Below are 23,847 nucleotides of genomic sequence, written 5' to 3'. Positions count from 1 at the left end.
AGTTTTCCATCCTTTCACTTTAAGTCTGTGTTTATCTTGTTGTGACAGATGGGATTCTTGCAAGCAGCATATGGTTGGGTTATGTTTTCTGATCCATCCCCCCACCCTGTGCCTTTTGATGGGTGAGTTTAAGCCATTGACATTTATTGATATTATGGATTTAATGTATTGTAGTGCCATTATTCTAAAAAACAATTTGTTTACTCTGATATATTACAAGTATTATAGTGATGTTCTTGTTTATAAGAGGTCTTTTAGTACCTCTTTCAGGGCCGGCTTGGTGATAGTTGCCTCCTTTAACTGTTGTTTGTCTAAGAAGGTTTTGATCCCTCCATCTAGCTTGAATGAAAGTCTAGCAGGATATATTATCCTTGGTTGAAACCCTTTTTCATTCAGGGCTCGATAGATATCTTGCCACTCCCTTCTGGCTTTTAGAGTTTGAGTTGAGAAATCTGCAGAAAGTCTTATGGGTTTTCCCCTGTATGTGACTTTTTGTTTCTCTCTTGCAGCCTTTAGGATCCTTTCTTTATCCTTACTTCTTCTCATTGTGACTATGATGTGTCTTGGTGTTTTCAGGTCTGGGTTGATTCTGTTTGGTACTCTCTGGGCCTCTTGCACCTTGATATCCTTTCTGTTATTCAGGTCTGGGAAATTTTCTTGTATTATTTCCTCTAGAATGTTTGCTTCCCCTTCCTCTCTTTCTTCCTCTGGCAGGCCAATTATACGAATGTTACTTCTTTTGAGATCATCCCATATGTCTCTGTTGTTGTTTTCAGTGTCTCTCAATCTCTTTTTAAGCTCTTTCACCTCTTTCTTAGTTTTCTCTGACTCATCCTCTGTCTGACTAATTCTGTTTTCTGCTTCTGTTAGTCTGCTTTCCCTTGCCTCAGCTTCTTTCTTCATTACAGCTATTTCAGCTTTCAGTTCTCTAATTGTCTCAAGATAATCAGTATTTTCCTTGGGGGTCTCAACTGTTGTTTCCCTAATACTGCCATTCCTTTCTTCCAATGTTGTTTTCATTTCTGTGATTAATAAGTTTATTATTGCTTGCATACTTTTCTTATCTATGGTTACTTCTGACTGATTTGTGGTTTCTTCTGGGCTCTTGTCTTCATTCATTGGGGTAGCAGTTTTATTTGTTTTTAATCTACCCATTTTTTTTTTATTTATGTGTTTCTCTCTTTTTTTTTTTTTAATGCTCTGTTGTTCCTCAGTTGTTGTGTTTTGAGCACAAGTAACACTGTACTAAATACCTTTATGACAATTGTACTCACCAACCTCCGGAATTACAGTAGCAACTGAAGTAAGTATTGAAGGAGTTTAATCGTTACCAGTTAGCCAAAAAATTTCTCCAGTCCGTGAAAAAATAGTAACCAAATCCCAGTGAAGAAAGAGAAAAGAAAGAGAGGATAGCAAGAATATACAGTTATGCAAATCTACTATCCAGTGTATATTCTAGGGGTAACAAGAGTGTAAAGGGAACTAGAGCAGAGATACACACATAGAGAGTCCACTCTGGGTCAGATTTCTTCCCCAAAGTAATTCACAAATTCAGAAAGGCAAAGAAGAAAGAAGTGTATGACAAGATAAAAAAAAATAATAATAAAAAATTAAAAAAAAGAGATAGAGAGAGATAAGAGAGAGAAAAGGGAGAAGATAAGAAGAAGGGTTGTAATTAAAGAGCAGTGCGAGGAACTCCCCAAATGTGTATCAGTGAGTTTAAAAAAAAAAAAAACCTGTTTGGTGGTATGGGGTATCCTGCTAATAGCTGGTCCCAGGCACTGCTTATGGGGGGGGGGGGGGGCGGCGGGAAGGATGTATGCTTGAAAATTAAAAGGAAGAAAAAAGAATTTTTTTCCCCTATTCTAATTCTTAACCCAAATTAAGTTATAGACACCTCCTTGGTATGATCGCTATGGCCCCTTATTGGCTGGCCTGCTAAAGGCAGAAAATCCTATTGTTTACACGAGATGTGTCCGAAGCTCAAAGGCTAGCAGCTTCTCCGTGCGCCATCTTTCGGGAAACCCCCCCCCTCCAGAGTTTTTTAAAGGATTTCTCAAAAATGAAAACTAGCTCCAAATCCTTTGATCCAATGAGAGCTATACTCAAGAAGTCTTTGGATCTGCTCTCAGGGTCGCGGTGGACCCTGGATTCTCCCAAGAGGAAGCCCCCGAGCTAAAGTGCTCTCTCCGGGTCCTCTGCCCGCCGCGCTCTGCAACCGGCCGGAGGAGCCGCCTTCCTGGGCGGGCGGAGGACAATGCCCGGCGCACTCTCCTTGCCCGGCGACCTGGGAATTCTGGAGCCCCGCTAGTCTGTGTCACCTTTACTCTAATTCTTAACCCAAATTAAACTGTACTCACTTTTGGTGTCACCCTTTATTAACTGGCCTGCTAAAGGCAGAAAATCCTACCGTTGCCGACGATGCGGTCAGAGCGCTCGCTGTCAGCAACTTCTCAGGCCGCCATCTTCCTCTCCCCACGTAATTTTGAGAAGATTATTAAGCTTCTCTGTATTTGATTTGTACATGTGAGATTATAGGTAATAGAACATATCTGTGTATGGACTCTTAGCACTCAATTAGCACTTGACAGACATTTCATTAATGATATTTAGAATTTATAGTGCTAAGCATATTAGAAAACTAAGGTTTACAGAGATTAATTAACATCACATGAGTATTCCCAGGGTTAATAATGGGCTAGAATAATGAGATCTACAAGCACTAGATCTAGAATTTACACTTCTGTACATTTGTGTAAAGTTTTTCTAGGTATTTTATTTGAATATGAGATGAATACGTCATACTATTTTATCTTTAAAATTTTATTTTATCATTAAAATTAAAAACAGAAAAACAGTCAGACAGTATGACTGCATCTGGAGTGTATCCTTTCTCTTTTATTTTCTCCAGCCATTTGTGAGGAGAAGAGATTGTGGAGGATGGACACAAGAACAGAGACTAGGTGGGAGAATTAGAGTTAAGTTTGGAAAAGCAGAACACTTGAAGGAATGATGACAGCTATTTAAGATTTCTGGAGGGCCTGGTTCCCACATGCAGGGGGAAAGCTTCATTTGTAGCAGGGAAGCAAGGCTGCAGTTATTTCTCTCTCTTCCTATCTTCCTTTCCCTTCTCAACGTCTTTGTGTCCTATCAAGTAGAAAGGAAAAAATTACTGATTACCTGGAGCAGTGGATATACCTGGTGACATTTTAAATAAATAAATCAATAAAATCTAGATGTGCTTACTTAGAAAATTATTTTTATTTTACTTGGAAAAGTTTTCTTTTATGTAGGAGAAATATACTACTACTTATTTACTCTAGGGCTGGTAGCCCTGTGAACCCCCCTTTTAAAATTATTATTAATTTACTTATAAAATAAAGAAATATCAACAAGATAGTAGGATAAGAGTGGTACAATTCCACACAGTTCCCACCACTACCACCAGAACTCCGTATCCCATCTCCCCCCACCCCCATAGCTTTCCTAGTCTTTATTTCTCTGGGAGCATGGGCCCAGGGTCATTATGAGGTGCAGAAGGTGGGAGGTTTGCTTCTCTGCTGAACATGGGCATTGGCAGGTTGATCCATACTCCTAGCCTGTCTCTCTCTCTTTCCCTAGTGGGGTGGGGTTCTGGAGAGGTGGGGTGAACCCCCTTTTTAATGTAGCATACTGTGGCACTTAAAAATTTTTTCTGCATTGCTTGAATGCTATAAAAGGGTTTCGGAGGTAGAAATTATAAAAATACTAATTTGACATTTAGGTTTTTTGCAACCTTGAGGCCCTTTCAGAAGTGGGATCCTCTGCTTTTTAAGATGGTAAATATTGTCTCCTCCACTTAATGACAGAGGCAGGAATCTTTGATTCTTTGAAGAACAATCTAATTGAACTGATAGTGGAGGACCACTCTATTTCTAGATGTAAGAATTATAATTCTTGGGCCAGAGAGATACCTCACTGGGAGAACACCTGCTTTCCATACTCAGGGCTGAAGTGTAAGCCCTGGTACCATGTGGGGTGTTCTCACAGTTGCACTGGGAGAACATCTAATGTTGTGGAATCTCTCCCTCACTTTGTGTTTATATCTATCTGCCCCCTCCTCCTCTCCCCTTGCTCTCTCTGCTTGAATGAAAAAGTTGGCCAGAGTATGTGGTCAGACGTATGACAGTGCAGAACAAAAAAACAAAAAACAAACAAAAAAAAATCATTGTGGAAGAGACTGAAACTTTAAAAAGTGGATTTCTTAATGTTGAATATTACTGACATAAGTTACTGGTCTTCTTTAATTTTATAATTATATTTGACATTTGGGACATAAATGATTTGCAGATAAACTAAAATGTATTCTTTATTTTGAAATTGTTCCAGTGTTATTGGGAACAAGCATAATTTTGGTAAAGTTAAAAGAATTGAATTCATAACATTACATAAAGGAAATTTCCTCCTCATAATTAGTTGAAAGATATTTCTTCTGTTATTGAATAGCAGTCATTTGAAATTGTGTTTAAAGAACAGTTATGTTAAGAAGGTGACATTTTATTTGACATCTGTATGTACATAAGGTAGCTTGTTGAGAAATTAACACAAGAAGTACACACACTTAGAAGAAATAGCTTTCGCATCAAAAGCCATTTGATATGTATCAAATATACTCAGACTGTACAAGTTGTTAATTTGAAAACCTGGATTTTCTTTCTTTAAAAAATATTTTAATAGTACTGGCTATCTTATTATCTCATCCACATTTGTAACTTTATGCTCGTATTTTGCTGATTAAAAATGAGTCTGATTTCAGTAAGTAGTAAAGTGGGCTTGATGCACACCCTCCCCATCCCAGCCAGGTGTCAGGCCAGCCCAAGCTGTTTAGCACAATGAAAGTTCTTGTTTGACCATAACTGCACATCTCACTCCACAGGCAATCAGCATTTTAATTAGTGATTCAAAAGAAAGTCATTGTCGTCTGGTTGCTTTATCATAATTGCCAAATAATTTTCCATTGAATAAATAAATAATGTAAAGGAGAAACCTCCCCTCATAATGCTGTCATTAAGGCTTCATCTCCCCCTCCCCCCATATGTATTTGTATTAACACACAGCCCACTTGAAAAGGAGTAATTATAATGGCTTTCTGACAGTAGCCTGAGCCTCTTAAAAAACTGGGGATGGCTTCCTTTTCTATCACCACTTTGCACTGCATGGCTTATTTTAAGGTTTAGATAAAGGAAGCTCATGGTGGCTGGTGTCTCTTCAAAGGTGTGTGAAAGTGAATGATTGATTTGCTGTGTGCATCATTGGAACTAGGTAACTTGCATTATGACTCTGATGTACTGTGTAATTGATGCAAGTCCTTTCATAGCATTTGGAGATTGAAATCAATATTCATTTGGAGTGCAACAACTGTAATAAACTACATTCCTTTTGTAAGCAGTGGTCCAAGGTTTTGTAAAGGATCAGTTAGGAGTGACAGATTAACATTTTGGTCTGGCTGGGGTCTATTTGAATAGATATGAACAATGTCCTCAGAACAACCCTGTTTAAAGCAGCTGGTTTCATGAAACTCTTTAAATTTGCTGTATGTATGGAGACTTCTTCTGCTTATCCTTTCCAAGGATAAAACTTAACTCAACAGAAAGAAACAAACAATTATGTTTGTAGGGGCCAGGCCATAGCACACCTGGTTAAGCACACACATTACAATTATTTTTGTAAATAAGTTGATTTCTAGGACTAACACATATCATTTGTTCATTTGGGTGTGGGTTTGAACCCTGGGTTTCAGTCATATAGAGTGTACTCTACTACTGAGTTATACCTACATCCCCAAACCAGTTACAATGACATCATTTCAGTAATTGTATTTGCATTTTTTTTGTTTAAATGATTATGCCTTGACAATACCCAATACGGAGTAAAACTTATGATACCAGAAAGATGCGTTCTGAAGAATAAAGAAATCAATACCATCCCCCCATCCAAATCATTTTATTGGGCGGGTAGGGGGATGGCTAATGGTTTTTAGTACAACTGTTGACATATGGGTACAATTTCCCATTTCCCTATTATAGTTATCTGTAAAACACTCGCATCCAAAACGTAGATTCTTTTTCACTATCATGTGCCAGAACATCAAGACCCCTCTTCCACTCTTTCCCTGCCCCTTTGTTCCCAGAGTCCTTTGCTTTGGCGCAATGCACCCCACACAGTCCCACGTTTCACTTTATCTCTTCCCATTTTGTCCTGATTTCTTTCTTTTTTTATTATACTTTGCTAATGATTTAATAGGCATTTACACGATTATAAGATGATGGGAATATCATTCTATACCACTCCCTCCACCAAAGTTCTGTTCCCCCACTCCTCTCAAGTGGTAATCACCACAGGTCTCCCCATGTCATAGATATGAGTTAGAAGTATATGAATATATTTTTTCAAGTTCCTGTGTTTCAAGTCTCTATAGTCCACTCATGAATGAAATCATCCTCACTTCCTTACTTAAATCAATAAGCATTATTCACTGTCAGTTCCATTCAGCTTCTCCTACACTGTCCTGATATCGTAAAATCCATCTATAAGTGAGATCCTCTGGTATTCCTCCTTCTCTTTTTGGCTTATTTCACTTCCCATGATTTCTTCATGTTTCACCCAAGATGAGGCACACGAATTTATTTATTTATTTTTTGTCAGAGTGCTACTCAGCTCTGGTTTATGGTGGGACTTTGGAGCCTCGGGAATGAGAGTCTCTTCACATAATCATTATGCTGTCTCCTACAACTTCATCATTCTTAACAACTGAGTAGTATTCCATTGTGTATGAATAGCACAGCTTTCATAATTAATTGGCTGTTGGATGTCTTAGTTGCTTCCAAGTTTGGCCTCTTATAAAAAGTGCTGCTATGTACATAGTTGTACATAGATTTTTTTTTTCTTGCCACCAGGGTTAACGATGTGGCTCAGTGCAGAACTAGAATCCACTATTCCTGGTAGTCATTTCTCTCTATTTTTTTCTTTATTATTTTTTTAATTGGATAGGATAGAGAGAAATTGAGAGGAGAAGAAGGTGATAGAGAAGGAGAAAGAAAGGGAGACACCTGCAGACCTACTTCAGTGCTGGTGAGGTGTGCCCCTGCAGGTGGGGAGTGGGGTTTGGAACCTGGGTCGTTACACTTAACTGGGTTCATCACTGCTCATCCCCAGTGTTCATAGATCAATGCATATTTTATGCATATTTTGTTTTCTTCCAATGCCATTTAACTTTTATAATCAGATAGTGTATTTATCATCTTAAGTGAGAGGTGATATAGTTATATATTTGAAGAGTGCTGGTTTTGGGGACCAAAGAAGTCTGGGTTCAAATCACAGATCTCTTGCAGACTAACTGCATGACCTTGAGCAGGTCATATGAACATTTAGCTCCATTTGGCCACCTACAGAATGCAGCTGATAGTTATAACCATTCCAGAGAAGCATTTGGAGAATTATAAAATAATTACCACTTGTGAAGCTTCTCCCTTTAAGGTGTGACACGATCAGGGGCTTGAACCTGGGTCCTTCAGCATGATAACCTGCCCTACAGAGGGTGTCCCACTGCCCAACCCAAATGCAGAGCTGTTTTTATGTTGCAATGCTTTCTTTCCACTAACTGGTTATACATTTGTATAGGGATAAAGAATATATTTTACTACCAACAGTCATAGAAGTAGAATTATTATGATAGCTTATTTGTTGCTGTTGTGCTCAGAAATCTTTCATACTGTGACTGTTTTGTAGTGAATTGCCATGTTAGTCAGAAGTTGGGATATGTGTGTGTCTTTTCCTTTTCTGAGTGCTAACAAAGTTCTTTACCTTTAAAAATTTAATCCAGGGCTGCTAAGGACTTTATAAATAGAATCAGTTCTCTCTTAATTTTTTTTTATTAGTGATTTAATTATGATGGACAGGATTGTGGGATAAGAGGGGCACAATTCCATACAATTTTCACCACCAGAGTTTGGCATCCTATCTCCTCCACTGGAAGCTTTCCTATTGTTTATCCCTCTGGGAGTATTGGTCCATGATTGTTATGGGGTGTAGAAGGTGGAAGGTCTGGCTTCTGTAATTGCTTCCCTCTTGGATATGAGCATTGGCAGATCAGTCCATACCCCCAGTCTGTTTCTGTCTTTCTCTAGAGGGACAGGGGTCCAGAGAGATGGGGTTCCTGGGTACACTGGTGAGGTTGTTGCCCAGGGGAGTCAGGTTGGCATCATGGTAGCATCTGCAACTTGGTGATTGAAAGGCAATAAGATATAAATCAGGACAAATTGTTTGATAATTAGGAACCTAAAGGTAAGAATATAGCAGATGAGATTTGGGGGTCTTCATGTTGGAAGAAGCTAGGAAGTCTGTTTTAGGTGTATTACAAGGGGTCTCTGGAAATAAAAAGACTCAGTTCTATCCAAGGACTTCCACTGAGTCCTCTGTACTCTTCCAGGTACACATAACAAGATGTGGCAAATAAGGGTTTCAAAAATAGGGGATTATAGTCTGAAACCCTTCTCAGTCCTGTCCTCTGGGCTGTCACCATCAAATATGGCTACCAGTTAAGATCATTTTTCACATCTCTGTGACAGACGCTTTGACAAGGAGCAATCTGAAAGCTTTCAAAAAGAGATCTGTCTGTGGTAGTTTTTGTGTGATATAAATATTACAAGGTCAAATTCATTTTTTTCCAGTGAGACAAAATGTTAACCTTACACTGGGATTCAAAGCTGACCCGTGACATCACTTTTGGAATGAATATTTCTTTCATTGGAAGGTGTGACCTAATCTCCATATTTCTTCTTTGTATCTTATTTCCTAATTTTACTTTGAGTCAGAATCACCTTTTTCAGACAAGTGTTGATGCTTTCTGCAGTTGGAAATGGATCTGTAGGCTGTTAACAATTATTGTCATACCTAATGCATTCTCAAAATGCATTATAAAGGTGGATTTTATAATAACCTGGATGTAGCACTGGTAACATATTCAGAATATATCCCCTTCACATTAGACATTTAAATCCTTCAGTAGTTTGTGGTTCTAGGGAAACATTTTTCCCTGGTCTCTATATGAAATATTGATAGAAGATTTGTATGAAAAACTGAGATAAGATTTTTGTCTTGATGCTGTTTTGTGCCTATTCACAAATATTTAGATTAAAGTTGGGAAATTGTATTTGTTTATTACAAATCTATATTTGAACTAAACAGAAATTCACCATGTGTTAGCCTTGCCTTTATTATCCAGAAAGACTCAGATTGGCATACGTTTAGGTTAATTCAGCAAACATGTATTAGACATTTACTGTGAATCAGACATGAAAGAGAGGGTGAAAATATGGATAAGGCATTGATTTTACACTTGGACGGTCACAGTGTGGATAAATTATAGGAAAAACAGGTATTTAGTATGTTTTTGTTAGGCGAGTAATTGTAGTATGCCTTTTGAATAGACCAGTTTAGTTATACACATTTGAGCTCTTTTGTTTAAACAGTCACATATGGATATTGACTACCAACCTGCACACTGCAGTTTCATAGGATAAGGGCACATTTCATTAATTGAATGCCTTGTCCTTAAATACTATTGAGATTGCAAGGAAAAGATATAATAAATTGCTAAATGAAAATAGCCAGTTATAAAAATGTGTTTATAATTTTGGTCTAATTTTAAAATACACATATATTAATAAATACACATAGGAATCCAGAAAGAAACATAGCAAAATGTGCATAGAAAATAATACAGAATGTTAAGATTGCAGATGATCTTTTTTTTTTTTTTTTTTTTTTTGCCTCCAGGGTTATTGCTGGGCTCGTGCCTGCACCATGAATCCACTGCTCCTGGAGGCCATTTTTTCCTCTTTTTGTTGCCCTTGTTGTTGTAGCCTCGTTATGGTTATTATTATTATTATTACCATTGTTGATGTTGTTTGTTGTTGGATAGGACAGAGAGAAATGGAGAGAAGAGGAGAGAAAGATAGACACCTGCAGACCTGCTTCACCGCCTGTGAAGCGACTCCCCTGCAGGTGGGGAGCCGGGGGCTTGAACTGGGATCCATATGCTGGACCTTTGCTCCACGTGTGCTTAACCCACTGTGCTACTGCCTGACCCCTGGATGATCCTTGTTTATATTTGATATGTATATATTTAAGTTTTTGTTAGTGGCTTAATACTGATTTACAAAATTATAAGATAAGGATAAATTCCATAATGTTCCCACCATCAGAGTTCTGTGTCCTCATCCTCTTCATGGGAACCTGCGGTAGTTTTCCCAGGGTTCTAGATATGGGTTGAGTTTACAACTAAACTATCTACATGTCTATATATACTTCTCCCCCATTTCTTTTTCTATTTTTCTGCCTTCACTTTCTCTTAGTCAGACCTGCACCTGTTACTGCTTCCGAGTGTCCTCCTTTTTACTCTCTTCTCTCTCAGATAAGAGAAAAAGTGCCTGGCTTCCTTTGGTGTTTTCCAGACTTGCTTCTCTTTCAATGATGATATAAAAACAAGATTCCTGCTGACAGATGCTTCAAGTCCTAGTTCAATTCCTTGCACTATCATAAGCCAGAGCTGAGCAGTGCTCTAGTCTATATATCTTTCTTGTTGTACCTCTTTCATTACAATGAATGAGTGAATGAATGAACGATAGAAAAGACATGTATCTCATAGATTTAAAGGTAATAAGCTTAAGAGAGAGAGAGAGAGAGAGAGAGAGAGAGAGAACACACAGAACACTGATACCTCTGCAATGATCACAGGTTTTGCAGAGAGGAGGGCAGCTAATTTAATTGATTTTTAGTATAGGCTTTTGGAATCAGACAAATCTGTTTTTTTTAAAAATATTTACTTATTTTCCCTTTTATTGCCCTTTTAAAAAAATTGTTGTAGTTATTGTTGTTGTTGTTGTTATTGCTGTCATCTCTGTTGGACAGGACAGAGAGAAATGGAGAGAGGAGGGGAAGATAGAGAGGGGGAGAGAAAGAGAGACACCTGCAGGCCTGCTTCACAGCTTTTGAAGTGACTCCCCTGCAGGTGGGGAGCTGGAACCGAGATCTTTACACTGATCCTTGCTCTTTGAGCCACCTGCGCTTAACCCACTGCACTACCGACTGACTCCTGACAAATCTGTTTTTACCACTTACTGGCTATGAGATTTTGGGTGGAGCACTTTAAGTTTCTCAGTCTTGTTCCACATCTGGAAAATAAGACTATAAAATATACCTTGTAAAGTTGTTGTAATAATTCAATACATAATACTTGTATCAGGCATGAGGCACACTTATAAATATATGCTACTTATTGTGCCTAATCTATACCACACCATAGAAACCATCTAAGCACTGGTTGAGGGCTTTCCTCTGTAAGGAGAGTCATTCAGAACAAATCTGCCAGGCTAAGACGTAACAGCAAACTCTTTCAGGCTTTCTGAGTCACTGAGTAGGGCACACAGGGATTTGAACAAAAGATATTTGGAGTTTAATTTTTTAAATTTACAGTTATTTTATGTATTTGCCAGAGCACTGCTGGACTCTGGCTTATGGTGGTGCTGGGCATCGAACTTGGGACTTTTGAAGCCTCAGGCATCAAAGTGTGTTTTTTTTTTTTTTTTGCATAACCATTATACTATTTCCCCTGCTTTGAAGTTGGAGTGAATGAGTTATTTTATCCTCCACCCTGTCTTCACTTTCTCTTCTAATATCAGCCCAGACACTACTTTTGCCACTCAGAAAGGGACAGAATTTCAGATCATATCTTGACTTTTTAGATGGACACATACAACTGAGATAATTGAGCAGTAGGAAAATGACTTAGATGGTAGAGCTCAGGACTTGCTTGGCTGAGGCTGCAGGTTTGATCTGATTCTGCTTATGCAGGAATGGTGCTATGGCTTCTCTCCGTCTGTTTCTCTTTCTTCATTCCTTTCATTTTCCCTCATTCCTTTCTCTGTGTCATATGAAACTCACTGTGTCATGTGGTTTATGTAATCAAATTGATTTTTCTCAGTTAACTACTATTTAGTGCAAATACCAAGCACTTCCTTCCTACTAGTCTGTGGTTGGATTCTGTTCCTCTGTCAAGCCTCAGCCTAGACAGTGCTTTTTAGGAAATCTTATCAAGTGCCTAGAGTTTAGATATGAGATTTTTTTTTTTTTTGCCTCCAGGGTTCTTGCTGGGGCTCGGTGTCTGCACCACAAATCCACTGCTCCTGGAGGCCATTTTTTTCTTTTTGTTGTCCTTGTTGTTTTATCATTATTGTGGTTATTGTTGTTATTGCTGTTGTTGTTGTTGTTGGATAGGACATAGAGAAATCGAAAGAGGAGGGAAAGACATATATATATATATATATATATATATATAGAGAGAGAGAGAGAGAGAGAGAGAGAGACAAAGATAGATACTTGCAGACCTGCTTCACCACCTGTAAAGTGACCCCCATGCAGATGGGGAGCCGGGGGCTTGTACCGGAATCCTGTGCAGGTCCTTGCTCTTTGTGCCATGTGCGCTTAACCCACTGCGCTACCGCTTGACCCTCATAAATAGGAGTTTTTATATACCTCATATTCAGTGTTTTCCAGGTCTTCTTTCCTTCCTGAGCATCTAAGATTTCTGAGGGCCAGGACTCACTCTGAGTTTATGATTCCTTATTGTACTCGCTGCCTGGAACACAGATTGACCTCTAGTAGCTATTCAATTCATGTGACTCATTGAGGGAGAAGTCACTTCTGTGTTGATAAGCCCACATACCAACATGCCAGCAGCAATCTGAATCCACCCCACCCCGTTGGTTCTATGTTCATGTACTCTTCTAGTTTTCTTTTCTTACCCCTCCCTCCCATTGAGAAATAGAGTATTAGGGACATCTAAAATCTTACTTTTTCCACTTAGTCAGTCTTCACAATGGACTTCTTATTCTCTTGCTCCCAGTTCGGACTTAACATTTATTTCATAATCTTTCAATGGTAGTAAACTGGTCCATCAGAGAGTTGAATAAAATCTTAATATGTTTAAAATATTCTTAACTTTAAAATTTGATTTTGTTATTTGCCACTTTCTGCAAATAAAGGCAGTTTTGGCTTCTTGATTCAGAACTCAGAGTTCTTTGTTATTTCCCTGTGACTCTCTTCTTCATTTTCCCCTCTGTAGCACTGAAGCTGTTCCTCTCATTAGAGTCCAGCAAGGCTTAATCCTTTGCAGTAAATTCCATGGACTCTGTAGGACCTGCCAGCTCAGGGAAAGGGGTGTGCTAAATGTGATGTGTTTCGTGTCCTTCCTTCCTTCCTTCCTTCCTTCCTTCCTTCCTTCCTTCCTTCCTTCCTGCCATTAAGTGTATCGTTTTCTCTCGTTGACCCAGTGAAAGAAGGTTAGCAAAATGCTTATAATTCCTGGGTCAGATCATAACCTCCAGACTGGACTACCAGCGTTGGCAGGGGTTTGGGTCACTGCCAGCCATTTGGAGATATGCACAAGGGCTCTTTTTTTTCTTGGGCTGAATTGAGTAATCTTCCTGTTCCTTCCTCTTCTAGGAGTTCACATAGATGGAAAATTAAGTTTTCTCTTTTGGCAAAAATAGCAAGGCAGTTCAGAGAAAGACGTGTTTGGGCACTGAATCAGGAGAAATAGGAATCTTTGGAAAAGCTGTGCTCTCATTTTTAATCCTCATTTTCCAGTCTTTTTTTTTTCTTTCTCTTTCTCTCTTTTTTCTTATCCCCTCCCTTTTCTTTCAATATGCATGGGTATAGTGAGTTACTGGGTTGCTAAAAATAGTTTTATTAAAAAAATAATCTCTTAAGTACGTAATGCCTGGTTAACTACTTATTCAGATCAGGTTAAATTGTGGTTTCTCTCTTTAACTTTCACTTTATTTTTTGGTCTTTGATATTATAGTAGGCCAACTTCCACTTAATTTTGCCTGGTTGAAGGTCTTATTTTATTTTATGAACGTTCACTGAAAAGCCATCTACATTTGTTTTCTGTATTATATGATTTAGTGCTTGGCTGTCAGCAACTCTATTACTGATTCCTCTCCATCCTGTGTTGTCCTTTTTAATGTGAATTTACAAGGAATTTACAAGCAATATACATATCTTAAGCAGGACTTGGGGAGGCTGAACTCACTTGTGCTGAGCAGCTGACCTCAGTGGCAGCCTTTCCCTGCACCATCTCTTCTATGCTGCTTGATAACTGTACAACATATAGAAGAACAAAAACATACGTGGTAGAGTTCTCAATCCAACGTAAACTGTGTTCATTAAACTCATAGTTGCTCACAGCATACCACTTGTTCTCTTAAATTTCTGCAGTTTGTTGGGGACAAATGTCTGTCCTGTCTTCTGGTTGAGACCATGCTGCACGTAACACTTCTGTCTCTAGGGAACCTTGTCTTTGTCTTTTTTATCTTTCGTTTTAAAAATATTTATTTATTCCCTTTTGTTGCCTTTGCTTTATTGTTGTAGTTATTATTGTTGTCGTCATTGTTGGGTAGGACAGAGAGATGGAGAGAGGAAGGGAAGACAGAGAGGGGGAGAAAAAGATAGACACCTGCAGACCTGCTTCACCACGTGTGAGGTGAAACCCCTGCAGGTGGGGAGCTGGGGGCTGGAACAGGGATCTTTATGCCTGTCCTTGCGCTTTGAGCCACCTGCACTTAACCTGCTGTGCTTACCACGGGACTTCCCTCCCTCCCTTCCTCCCTTCCTCCCTCCCTTCCTCCCTTCCTCCCTCCCTCCCTTCCTTCCTTCCTTCCTTGCTTCCTTGCTTCCTTGCTTCCTTCCTTCCTTCCTTCCTTTTCTATTTTAAAGGGGAAGAATACATACAGTTCTATCTCCCAAACATGGGTTTTACATTTGAGAGTAGTGTATCGTTTTGAAAAAGTTGAGATAATTTTCTGCAGTTTTGCTTCTAATTCATAAACAGTTTTATTATTTCTAAGTTGTATTTTGTGACTAGAGCTGATTACCCCACCCCCCCATATATATATTTATTTTGTCATTGTTAGGGCTTCACTACTATTGAATGACTTTTTCAGATAGACACAGGCAGAGAGTGAGAGAGGGAAAAACACCATAGCACCAAAGCTTCCTTCAGTGCTATGGAGGTCAGGCTTGAACCTTAGTCATGTCCATGGCAGATGAGCCCCACTATCCAGGTGAGTTGCTTTGCTCACCCAGCTGCTTGCTATTTTTTAAACTGTGATAGATGGATTTTGATGATTCCGCTTTAGAAGAAAGTTTGTAGAGTGGTGGGACTAATTAATAAAACAACAACAACACATGTGAAGCCCACCACAAAAGTGAACTTGATAGTAGAATTGAAATTCTGCTGCTGCTTTTTCTTTTTATGTTGAGTTCTCAGTGTGAGATAATTTTTTGTCATCTGGGATATGTTTGAGCTGAGTTTTCTTTCTTTCTTTTTTTTTTTTATCAGAACTTAGTTCCCATGGAAGTTGACATAAGCAGAGAGAGAAACAAATAATATTGTCACTTGTATGTTCTGACCTGGAATGACTGTATACAACTACTAGAGGAACACTATTTATGGGGATCAAAAAAAAGAAAAAAAAATACATTTACCTGGAAAAATCAAAGAAAGCTCCACAGAGAAACTGATAAGGAACATATTTTGAAGAAGTAAGTTTGAGTAAGTGGAAGTGACCAGAAAATCATTTAGGCAGAGAACACAATATATACAAAGGCAGAAATGAGTAAGGGCCTGGAGCCTTAGAAGAATAGAGAGCTAGCTTATTGATAGGGCTAGACGGAAGGGGTCGGTCCTAAGGATCAGAAATGAATTTGACAAAGTAGAATTTACTTTAAAACTAGGATTTCACCTTTGCCATCATGTAGTCAGTTTCTTAGGGTGAGAGTAATGTTAATGCCTGAAACTGACTCAAAAGGAGAGGCCATTTTTTTTAAAAGTAAAAACATAGGGATACCTTGATCAGATATGAAGAAAATCATTTAATAGTCTGTAGAAGGAAGCCAAGAGGTGGCTTTTTTGATTAAGTGCACATATTACCATGCACAAGGACCCAGATTCAAGCTCCTGTTCCCCACTTGCAGGGGGTGGGGGATGCTTCACGAGCAGTGAAGCTGGTCTGTAGGTGTCTAGCTTTCTCTCTCCCTCTCTAGTTTCCCTTCCTCCCTCTCATATTCCCTCTGTCCTATTTAATAAAATAGAAAAAGAGGGAGGGAGCAGGAAAAATGGCCACCGAGAGTGGTAGAGTCATAGTATAGGCACCAAGTCGTAGAGATAACCCAGGTGGCAAACAAAACAAAACAAAACAAAGCAAAAAATTCTGGAGAAAACTATTTGTTTTTTTAAGTGCAAGTTTCTTTTTTCTTTCCCCTCCCCTCTGCAGGCAGGGATCATGTTCCTGAACCAGGTCTTTATGCACACTAACGTGCACACCACTGGGCATGCCTCTGCCCAGCCCCTCTATGTAACAGTTTTATTTATTTATTTTTCTTTGCTTTTGGTATTTTGTCAGATCATCTAATGAGGTGGGGGTAGCTAATGGTTTACAAGTCTAGTTGACACTTTGGTGCATTTTCTTACCTCCTTATGACAGATGTGTGCAGAATACTCTCCCCTCTAACTTAGGTCCTGCGCCACCATCCACCACCCCTGCCCCAGAGTCTTTTGCTTTGCAATACACCAAAACTGGTCCAAGTTTTACTTTGTGTTTTCCTTTCTGTCCCACAAAAATATTGTTTTATAAAACTATTGTTTCAGGGTTATAATTTCACATCTCCTCAAAATATGCATTAGTATATTTTGACTGTCACCAAAGTGACAGTCTCCCTCCATCACAGGGCATCTGGTTCCTTCTCCCTCCCACCCCCCACCTCTCGTTAATTCCAAGTAGCTATTTGGAAAAGTCTGCCCAGAGTATTGAAGCTCTAGTAGTAACAAACAAAAACAAGTAAAGAAAAAGATGGGGATAGAGAAAGAAAGAAAAAAGCCTGTGTATGTGAGAGATTTAAATTTAAGTTAACCAGCTTGAAGTAACTTTTCTTTTTCTTTCTTTTTTCTTTTTTAAAATATTTTTAAATTTTATTTATTCCCTTTTGTTGCCCTTGTTGTTTTGTTGTTGTAGTTATTGTTGTCGTTGTTGGATAGGACAGAGAGAAATGGAGAGAGGAGGGAAAGACAGAGAGGGAGAGAGAAAGACTGACACCTGCAGACCTGCTTCACCACCTGTGAAGCGACTCCCCTGCAGGTGGGGAGCTGGGGGCTTGAACCGGGATCCTTAAGCTGGTCCTTGTGCTTTTGTGCTACGTGCGCTTAACCCACTGCACTACCACCTGACTCCCTCTTTTTCTTTTTTTTTTTTTTAAATGGTTTACAGTAAAGTCTTTTCCCCCCACCATTCCTGTCACCAGAGGTCTGTTTCCACACCCCAACTCAGTAGATAACCTCTATAGCTCTTCCACAGTCTTTAATATAGGTTGACACTTTCCTCCACATTTCTTTTTTGTTGTTGTTGTTTTTATCTGTTTTATATGACTACAGATTAATATGAGTGTACATAAACACCATTCCCACCATCAAAAGACTGTGTCCCATTCCTCCCCCCCACCCGCCCCATGAAGCCGAACATATATCCTCACCCTTTACCCAGGGTTTTTACTTTGGTGCCCTGCTCCCAGTTCAGTCAAATCCTGCTTTGAGTTTCCCTCTCTGTTCTTCTTTCTCAACTTTCTCTACATTTCTATGTTAAATTCTCTGTATTCCACAAGTGAAACCATTCTATAGTTGCCCTTCACCTCCTTTCTTGCTTCACTAAGCATAATCCTTCCATCCACTTTATCCCAAAGGACATAATGTGTTTCTTTATTGCTGAATAATACTTCACTGAGTTTATGTCCTATAACTTTTTTTACCCAGTCATGTGTCAGAGGGTATTTTGGTTGTTTCAAAGTTTTTGCTAGTGTGAATAAAGCCACTATGAAAAAGGGAATGTATATATCCCTTCAAATCAATGTTAGTATATCGTTTGAGTATCTGCCTAGGAGTGAGATTGCTGGATCATAAGAATTTATATTTGTTTAAAGATTCTCTAAGCATGAGTGAATTGGAGTATTTCTTCACATGTCTGTGGGCCGGGTGTATCTCTTCTTTAGAGAACTGTCTATTCATATCTTCTGCCCACTTTTTTTATTGGGCCGTTCTTTTACTTTTTGTTGAGCTTTATGAGTTTTTTAAATAGATGTTTAAAATCAACCTCTTACCTGAAGTGTGTAAATATGGTTTTCCATTTGTTGGGTTTCCTGTTTATCCTTATGGAATTTTACTTTGAATATCCTATAGTCTTTCTCTGATAGTCCCTCTATATCTAAATTTCCTGGATCTTTCTGTTTTATTTCTGTCCTTTTGAGTTGTCATTTCCTGGTTTTTCGGTTTTTTTTTTTTTTTTTTTTTGTATTTCTCAGTTTGCACATTTATTGTGTTGGTTATTGCTGAGCCAATAGGTGGTGCTATTATTACAATTACCCAATTTCACTTTATTTATTTTCTTGAGCTGTTTTATACTCTATATAATGTGTATATATGGCTTCTGTGTATAATGTTAATCTAAATTCTAGGCCTTCTCCATTTTTTGACTTCCATCTCCTTAGTAACCTTTTATTTTCAGGCATACACTAAGGGTTCATCTGGTTTATTTTGTATCTTCCCTTGTTTTGTTAAGAATATTCACATCATTGTACACACACTCTTTTTTTTTTCTTTTTCCGTTAGGGTTATCACTGGGACTCAGTGATTTTACTTGAAGCCACTGCTCCTGCCAGCCATTTTTTTCTTTTCTTTTTTTTTCTATTTTATTTGATAGGAGAGAATTTGAGAAGGGAAGGTGAGATAGAGAGGGAGAGTGAAAGACACCTGCTTGACTGCTTGTGAAGCTAACCTCCTGTAGTCTAGGAGCAGGGGCTCGAACTCAGGTCCTTGTGCATAGTGAGTACTATGTGCACTTAGCTGGGTGCACCACTGCCTGGCCCCCTATAAATATTCTCTTTTGCTCTTGCAAAACTGCAATTTAGTACCAAATGAGAAGTCCAAGTTTCTTAAAGAGAGCTCTTGAGTCTCTAAAAGTGAATAACTATTTTTATCAGTCCATTTATTTTCATTAATGATTTTCTTCTTAAGTCAACACATAATCTGTAGGATTTAAAACACAGGATATATTATTCACCACTTACTATTTACTCTGTATAACATGAATTGGGAAAGTATCATTGCTTGCCTTTTGTTTGGACTCTCAGACATTTTGTTCTGGGAAGTAATTGAGGACCAGGAAACTTACTAATGTAGTTGGGATTTGGATTATTCCATTTCTACACATGGGGAAATCCATTCCTCATTGTGAGCGATTTCTGGATAATTGTGCTGTAAAAAGACTGACTACCAAAACTGCATGGAAAGGACTGAGCACTGCCCATTAACCAATCATTCCAGGTAATTAATTGTACTGAAAGAAAAAAAAATGACATCTTTAAAGTATTTGCCCTCCAGATGGATTGTGCCAATTTATACATTATGTATTTGTTGATATTGTCAGTATAACGGTGGTGGAATTACAACTTTGATTGGACTTCCCCAATTAAATTGATGATTCAAGTGGTCTTAACTGTCTCAGTGAGTTTTACCTCCCTATGACAGTGCTTAATAAATGCAAATCTAAAATGCCAGCATTGTAGCTTTAAAATATGCATATTTCCTGGCTGTTGGGGAAAGTGAAAAGGTAAACCAGAACACTTGGATTTCAACCATTGAAGCAAAGACGCAAAGATGACTGAATTCAGTCTTAAATTTTATAGAACTAAATTTACTGGTGAGCACAATTGCACTCTGTGGGGATTGTTTTCAGTGCTGCTTTATTAAGTTATCTAATGGCAGGAGTTCAAACTTAGTGATTGTCAAAATGGTAAATTTAAGGAGTCGTTCAGATTGACTGCCAATATGCAAGTATAAGAGGTTTCAAAGTGCAGAAAATATTATTTCTACCTTTCCATTTCTATGGTTTGTAATTCTTATTCAAACAAATTTTTAGGGATTATGTTTGATACACTGCCTTAAAAATGTTTAAAAATCTCATTTTATTCCCCAAAGATTTGTTTTTTGCTGTTGCGATTAGCTGATGACAGCTAGCTGGCTTTTAAAATTGATCAGGAAGTATTCTGGCAGTCATTCAGTGTTGTAATAGCACTTTAATGGATATGAGCTATTCACCCAGATCAGACTCAATGTCAAAACAGGCGAAAATACAGCTGTCACTCTGGACAACAAGATCCTCATATGCAAGCAGCTGCTTAATACACTGCAGAAAGATAGCCTTTTAGTGATATCTAAAAGTTGTGTCAGTGCCTGTGTATGGCTACACTTTAGAGTCAGGCTTGTCAATTAAAAAAAAAAAGAGGATGAGGACATACATGCATTTTATCAGTTTACTTATTTTAGCATATCCTATAAAAGTCAGCTGTATACATATTGAAGATTTTGAAGCAGGAGAACCTTATCATTTCTTCTTGCTTTTTTGTTTATTAAAACATACAAAAATATACACATGTGTGCACACATACAAATGCCCGCTTTACTGTTGGTTAATGGCATGGTGTTAATGAGGTCAAAGTTTTTCATTCAGTCTCCACATGAGGCTAGTTAACCCTGTTCTGAATTATATTCAAATGCTGATCCCTCTTTTCAGCAAGCCAACATATGCAGACAGACACTGATTTTAAGAAGAGTAAAAAGAAAATAAAAAGTCAAAACTGAGGAAAGCACAATCAGGACAATTACTGGCAAAAGTACTCAGAGCATCACAGCAATGGATCCATGTCATCTCCATCAATACCTGAAGGAAAACACCTATAACTTGTGATATTCTGTCACGAAAAATTTCAGAGCAGCTTTGTGAATCTTTGATTTTGAACTTATTTATGTGACATGAATAATAGTTCTTTTTTTTTTTTTTTTGGTGGAAGGGGCTCTATGCTATGGAAGTATAGAAGGGGACACATGAAAGGAAAATCCACATGAAGAAAACTATCTCCTTATAAGACTCTAAGTACTCTTTGAAATAGACTACAACATGGTGACGAAGCGGAAGAAGTGAACAAGGTCACTTTATGTCTTGAGGTGAATAGTGATTGCTTGTATTAAGCAAAATACAAGATATGTACAAAAAATAGTACATAATATGGTTAGGAAAAGATCGACCAAAACACTTAACTTAATTCTGCAGACAAAGCCATAGGAAGGCTTTAAAAAAGGCAGTAACAAGTTAGAACCATGTTTTAGAAAGAAATATCTGACAGTGGCGCACAAGAGAGACTGAAATTAGAAGCCCACTTCACAGGGCTGACGAGACAGCTCAGTTGGCTATCATGCTGCTTTGCCATGTGCAGGACCCAGGTTCTATCTATCTGAGCTTCTGCTACACTGCAGGAAACTTCAGTCCTGTGGTCTCTTCAACTCTCCTTCTTTGCCTGCTAGCTTGTGTGTTCTGTTCTCCCTCTGCCCTCCCATCCTCCACCCCAGCAAACAAACAAAAAACAAACGACATCCACAACAAAAAACAAACGACATCCACAACACTGAGAGGATCCTTACAATAAGTCAGGACAAAAGGGGATGAAGGCTCCAACTAGGATGTAGCCTGTTTAAGGGTAATTTATATGTGGAGATTCTGAATGCGTCAGCATCCCATGGCACATGATACGAGAGCCTGCAACTTGCCTTCTTACTGTCAACATCCTTACTTGAGGACTTTCTCTGGAGTAAGGGGAATGAACTTACAGCCAGGGAATGAACACACCACCCAATAACAGATGGAGATATTATATAAATAACATTAGTTTTCTTTGCACCTTGCATGGAATAATCATCCTGAGGCGCAGTGTTCCCAAGCTCTTGTTCCTTGGTGAGGCTTCAGTTCCAGTGGCTCAGAGTAGTAGTACTGATTTCCTGTCCTCAGTGTTTACCTTCCCTTCTATGTGTCCTCCCACAACAAACTCAGTGTTTTTTATTCATTTTCAAATAAAATACTCATATTCAAATATTTATTTCATGGTCTGCTTCTGGGGGACCTTGAACACATACAAGCTGAAGCTCTAGTTTGATTTTGTGATACATACTCTTAGTCCAAAATATTCCACTGGATGATGTCGAATAGCTGAGTTTTCTCTCATCTTTCTCTTTTATTCTTCACATAGAACATGTTACTTCTGGTCACCCATACAGTGGTTTTTGCCTTTCACTGATAATTTTCCATAATAAGCAGTTCTCTGAGACTCCAAATAGATGTTCTACAAATTAACTCTATCCTGACTCTTGATTATTTGCATAGTGTCATATCCTACTGGTAAAGTGTTCAGTTCCATAGACAGTCCCTCCCCCTTCAGATGTCAATTGAAAGTAACATGTCTCCAGATCACCTGTAATGTCTAGACAGTCCAAGCTGGTTATGAGTTAGAGGTTCCTGAGAATCCTCCCTGGTTAGAAAGGCTCAAGAAACTCAGGAATGCATTTATTTAAGTTTTTTAAAAAATTTTATTTACAAAAAGGAAACACTGACAAAAACCATAGGATAAGTGGTGCAACTCCACACAGTTCTCACCACCAGAACTCCATATCCCATTTATTTATGTTTACTAGTTTATTAAGGGATATAGTGGAGGGCCAGGAGGTGACACGGTAGCTGGAGCATTGGACTTAAAAGCATGAGGCCACAAATTTCATTGCTGACATCACATGTGCAAGAATGATGCCCTTTCTCTCTCTCTCTCTCTCTCTCTCTCCCTCTCCCTCTCCCTCTCCCTCTCCCTCTCCCTCTCCCTCTCCCTCTCCCTCTCTCCCTCTCCCCCTCCCCTCCCCCTCTCCCTCTCCCTCTCCCTCTCCCTCTCCCTCTCCCTCTCCCTCTCCCTCTCTCCCTCTCTCCCTCCCCCCCTCTCCCTCTCCCTCTCCCTCTCTCCCCTCTTTCCTTCTCTCTCTTTCTCCCTCTTTCCCTCTTCCTCTGTCTCCTCTCTCCTTTCTCTCTCTCTCTCTCGTCAATTAGTCAATCAACTAGCCAGTCTTTTTAAAAAAGGATATAGCAAAGTGAACCAGGAAGTGGTGACCATAGTAAAGCTTTGGACTTGTAAGTGTGATGTTTCCAGTTCAGTCCCTAGCACTCCATATGCCAAAGTGTTTTTCTGGCCTCTGTCTGTCTGTCTGTCTCATGTGAAATAAATAAAATGAAACAGGAAATTTTTAAAAAACAGGATGCTGTAAAGAATACAGATAAACAGATGAAGAGATAGAGTGGGGCCTGAGAGGGTTCCAAGTATAGGAGCTTCTGTCCTTGTGGATTTAAGGTTTGTAGTCATTGAATGTACCTGTTTACCAACCTGGAAATTCTTTGAACCCATTTCGATTGGGATTTTATGGAAGCTTTCTCACATACATACAATAAATTATTAATTTCAAATCCAGTCTTTCCCCTCTCTGGAAAAATTCAAAAGTTTGTAATCACTGCTCAGGCTTTTTAGCAGTGAATTTCCATCTCGGGCACTGACTTCATCAAAGAGTCACTGGAGTAGAAGCCAAGGTGCACCAGTGCTCTTTTTGCTTAGGGCTTTGCAAAGTACTTAGCAACCACATTTCAGGAATTGCTAAGACTAACATAGAGATCACTATTTCCCTCCTACCCCACTTTTTATCTGTCAGGGAACAAGTTTCAAGCTTGGTTCAAACTGTAAAATATAATTTGTTTTATTTATGATCCCAGGTAATTCCAGTTTTTCTATAATTTTCTCCAGATAAAAATAGTAAGCAGTGCTTTAACCAAACACTTT

At 38.7% G+C, this 23,847-nt stretch overlaps 1 protein-coding gene and 1 pseudogene across 15 annotated transcripts in view; one reads left to right on the top strand and one right to left on the bottom strand.

Annotated features, from left to right (window-relative positions):
- The window catches only part of NPAS3 (neuronal PAS domain protein 3), a 1,061,849-nt gene that overhangs the window by 108,925 nt on the left and 929,077 nt on the right, over positions 1 to 23,847 (top strand). The gene's annotated exons all lie outside the window — the stretch shown is intronic.
- On the bottom strand, positions 3,286 to 3,395 carry LOC132533664 (small nucleolar RNA U109; annotated as a pseudogene).

Source organism: Erinaceus europaeus, chromosome 16, assembly GCF_950295315.1.
Source record: "Erinaceus europaeus chromosome 16, mEriEur2.1, whole genome shotgun sequence".
In the NCBI taxonomy this organism is placed as follows: domain Eukaryota; kingdom Metazoa; phylum Chordata; class Mammalia; order Eulipotyphla; family Erinaceidae; genus Erinaceus; species Erinaceus europaeus.
This window is presented reverse-complemented; position numbering and strand designations above follow the sequence as displayed.